A 4,741-nucleotide genomic window follows, 5' to 3' on the forward strand; every position below is an offset into this window, starting at 1 on the left:
CAGCACGTTATGTGTGTGTGCATATCTATATATATCAATGTCTATATTAATGTGTGTATGCATATATACTAGCACACTGCATATGAATGTGTGGGTATATATATATAAGCATATTATGTGTATGTCTATATATGTGTATATATATATATATTACTGCCTATTACAGGGAAAACCAGCTGATCCCTACTCCATCTAAAACACAGACATGTGCCTTTCACCTTAAGAACAGACAAGCATCCCGAGCTCTGAGGATGACCTGGGAAGGAATCCCACTGGAGCATTGCAACACACCAAAATACCTGGGAGTCACTTTGGACCATGCTCTGACCTACAAGAAGCACTGCCTGAACATCAAGCAAAAAGTGGGTGCTAGAAACAACATCATACGAAAGCTGACTGGCACATCCTGGGGATCACAACCAGATACAGTGAAGACAACCGCCCTTGCGCTATGCTACTCTGCTGCTGAGTATGCATGCCCAATGTGGAACACATCTCACCACGCTAAAACAGTAGATGTGGCTCTTAATGAGACATGCCGCATTATCACAGGGTGTCTGCGCCCTACACCACTGGAGAAATTACACTGTCTAGCCAGTATCGCACCACCTGACATCCACCGGGAAGTGGCAGCCAATAGTGAAATGACAAGGCAGTGACATCTCTAGCTCATTCCCTGTTTGGGTATCAGCCAGCACGTCAATGACTTAAATCAAGACATAGTTTTCTTAGATCTACAGAGACACTTGCTGGAACACCTCAGCAAGCGAGAGTCCAAAAGTGGCAGGCCCAAACCCAGAACCTCAATCCGTGGGTGATACCAGATGAGAGACTCCCCCCTGGGCACACAGAAGACTGGGTGACTTAGAAGGCACTGAACAGACTGCTCTCTGGCACCACGAGATGCAGAGTCAATCTTAAGAAATGGGGCCACAAAGTGGAGTCCACGACATGCGAGTGTGGAGAAGAGCAAACCACTGACCACCTGCTGCAATGCAACCTGAGCCCTGCCACATGCACCATGGAGGACCTTCTTGCAGCAACACCAGAGGCACTGCAAGTGGCCAGATACTGGTCAAAGGACATTTAACCAAGTTTGCAAAATCTGTGTGTGTGTTTTTTTTTAATCTGTGTGTTTGTTTTGTTCTGTTAGAAATGTAATACAATGGTATGGTTTCTGATGACACGATAAATAAATCTATATATTAATGTCATTATATCTACATTAATGTGTATGCATATACATCTAATCTATATTAATGTGTGCATATATACTAGCACATTGTATATGTGTGTATATATCTCAGCATATTATGTGTTCATATGTATAGTGTATGCATATATACTAGCACACTGTATATGTATGTGTGTGTGTATATATAAGCATATTATGTGTGTTTCTATATATTAATGTATTTATATCTATATTAATGAGCCCCCGGTGGCGCAGTTGGTTAAACCCCTGTGCCGGCAGGACTGAAGACCGACAGGTCACAGGTTCAAATCCGGGGAGAGGCAGATGAGCTCCCTCTACCAGCTCCAGCTTCTCATCCAGGGACATGAGAGAAGCCTCCCACAAGGATGATAAAACATCAAATCATCCAGGCGTCCCCTGGGCAACGTCCTTGCAGACGGCCAATTCTCTCACACCAGAAGTGATTTGCAGATTCTCAAGTCTCTCCTGACATGACCAAAAAAATCTATATTAATGTGTGTATGCATATACATCTATATCTATATTGATGTGTGCATACATACTAGCACACTGTGTCTCTATACACACACACACACATATATACACATATATATTAGTATATATTTTGTGTGTATATATATACACATACACAGTAGCACACTGTGTGTATATATATAAGCATATTATGTGTGTATATATCTATATTAATATGTGTGTGTATATACATTAGCACAATGTATATATATATATTAGTATATTTTGTGTATATATATTAATGTATGTATGCATATATACTAGCACACTGTATGTGTATATGTGTGTATATATAACAGCATATCTGCATCTATATATTAATGTATGCATGCTATGTATATAAAGTCACATATTGTGTGTGTATATATATATATATATATTAATATGTGCATGCAATTATATTAGCACAGTGTATATATATGTGTGTGTATTTATTGTGTGTATGAATACATACTACTACATTTTGTGTGTGTGTGTATTGTTGTTGTTTATTCATTTAGTCCCTTCCGACTCTTCGTGACCTCCTGGATCAGCCCATGTCAGAGCACTCTGTTGGCCGTCACCACCCCCAGCTCCTTCAGAGTCAATCCAGTCACTTCAAGGATCCCATCCATCCATCTTTTCCCTTCATCGGCCCCTCTTCCTTTTTCCTTCCATTTTCCCCAGCATCATGGTCTTCTCATGATGTGGCCAAAGGACTTCATCTTTGCCTCTAATATCCTTTCATCCTTCCTTCCATCCTTCCTTCCACACACACACACACACATATATATGCATATGCATATGCATATTGTATGTATATATAGAGAGATAGAAGATCTTGTAAAGCTACAGCTCCATTGATTCTATAGTATTGAGCCACAGCAGTTCAAGTGGGGTTACACTGCAGTGTAGTCTTAGGTTCGAAAAATGACATATTCAGTGCTAGAGAGCCATGTAAAGCCCTCTATCTGCCCTGGTGCCATCTCCCCATCGGTTATGCTTGCCAAGGAGGAAGTAAATTGGCAATCATGAGCAGCTGGTAAGTAGTCAGGAGAGGTCAAAAGAGATACCCAGCAACCATTTCCTCATATTTGGCTTTCTGGAATGGACAGGTACTGTGTCCGACTCTGGGTGGTGGTGTTCCTTTCTGTTTCTAAACTGAAGAGCCTGTGTTGTCCGTTGACACCTCCAAGGTCATGTGGCCAGCATGACAACTTTTACCTTTACCTTAGGAGAGGATAAGATATATCATATCATATAATGTGATCCTTGTTATCTGCTGGTGTTTGGTTCCAGAAGAACTCAATGGTACCCAAGTCCATGGATGTTTAAGTACCATTATATTTAATGACCAAATACAATGATGTCCCTGATATAAAATGGGAAAATCAAAGTTTTCTTGAAAATAAATATTTTCAAGTATTGGATGGTTGACTACTAATACTCAGTGTGGTATTGTAGTTTATACTTTGTGTGTTGGATTACAGTTCTGGAAACCAGTGTTTAAATTCCTGCTCGTCCATAGAAACCGAGTAGGTGACCTTAGACAGATCACACACTCTCGGCCTCAAGGCAAACGTCCTCTGAAGAAATCTTGCAAAGGGAAAACCCTAGATGGTGGAACCCCTGGGTGCAAAATGTGTGGATACGGATGACAGACTGTGAAGTAATTCAAACCAATCCAGGTATGCTTCCATTACCAAAGTTGACGTCTTCAGCACTAATAATAATAATAATAATAATAATAATAATAATAATTTTAATTGTAATAATAATAATAATAATAATAATAATAATAATGTGCTCCCTGTAGCTTGTCCATTCTCAGGAGGGTTACAACTGCTCTTTTGTCCTTGAATATCAGGAAAAGATAACAGAAAAGAGAACAAAAAAGAACAAGTATCAGAAAGACGTATTTTTAATGGACAGGTGTGGAAATTCAGGCTTGATGATAGCCTCGAGCGGAGACTCTGTTCTCAGCAGCACAGAGAAGGGTATTTTGCCCTGAAGGACTCGTCGGACTGGCTCCTTTGTGAGCTGCTCTTTCCAGCCACAATCTTTCTCCCCCTTTTTGAAAAATTGAAGTTGCTCCTTGTCTTGAGGCCAAAGGTCTCAGAGATAGAGAGAACCAAGGAGGAGGAGATTCTTCTGCTTGTTGCAGTCCCAAGCTGTAACTCAACACATCAAGGAGAGGAAGAGTGGAGAAAAGTGTGGGGTTGGGACTACAATGCTCAGCATCCACAAGGCAACCAAGCCGAATAGCAGTTATGGAAGGTGTAGTCGTGCTTGAACATCTGTGGATAGGTCTATAAGTCCTTGTACATCTCAGACAGGGGTGCATCTACACTGTGGAATTAATGCAGTTTGGCACCACTTGGACTGCCATGGGTCAGTGCTATGGAATTTTGGGAGTTGTAGTTTGGAGAGGCCTCAGCACTCTTGGGCAGGAAAGCTCAAGACATTATGAAACTACAACCCCCATGATTCCACAGCATTGACCCATGGCAGTTCAAGTACGCCCGTACCTTGGGAGGTCGGACTTGGCCACGGTAGTCCACGCTCTGGATACATCCTGAATAGATTGCTGCAATGCATTCTATGTAGGGTTGCCTCTGAAGACTGTTCGGAAACTCCAGCTAGTCCAACGCTTGGCAGCCAGGTTGCTCTCAGTAGTGGGATATTGAGAGCACACAATGGCCTTGCTACGCTAGCTCCTCTGGCTGTCTATTAGCTTCCGAGCACAATTCAAAGTGCTGGCGTTGGCTTATAAATCCCTTGACAGTTCTAGCCCAGTTTACCTGTCCGAACATGTCTACCACTATGAACCACCTAGGACATTAAGATCATCCAGGGAGGCACTGCTTGCTGTCCTCCTGCCATTGCAATTGCGGTTGGTGAGGACAAGAGACAGGGCCTTCTCTGTGTTGGCCCCTCGGCTATGCAACTCCCTCCCAGGTGAAATCAAATCGGCTCCTTCCCTAGACCGGCATGATGGTAGAATTATGGTTTAATGGACCCAGATGGACCCAA

This window comes from Anolis sagrei, chromosome 6 (genome assembly GCF_037176765.1).
Source record: "Anolis sagrei isolate rAnoSag1 chromosome 6, rAnoSag1.mat, whole genome shotgun sequence".
Lineage (NCBI taxonomy): Eukaryota > Metazoa > Chordata > Lepidosauria > Squamata > Dactyloidae > Anolis > Anolis sagrei.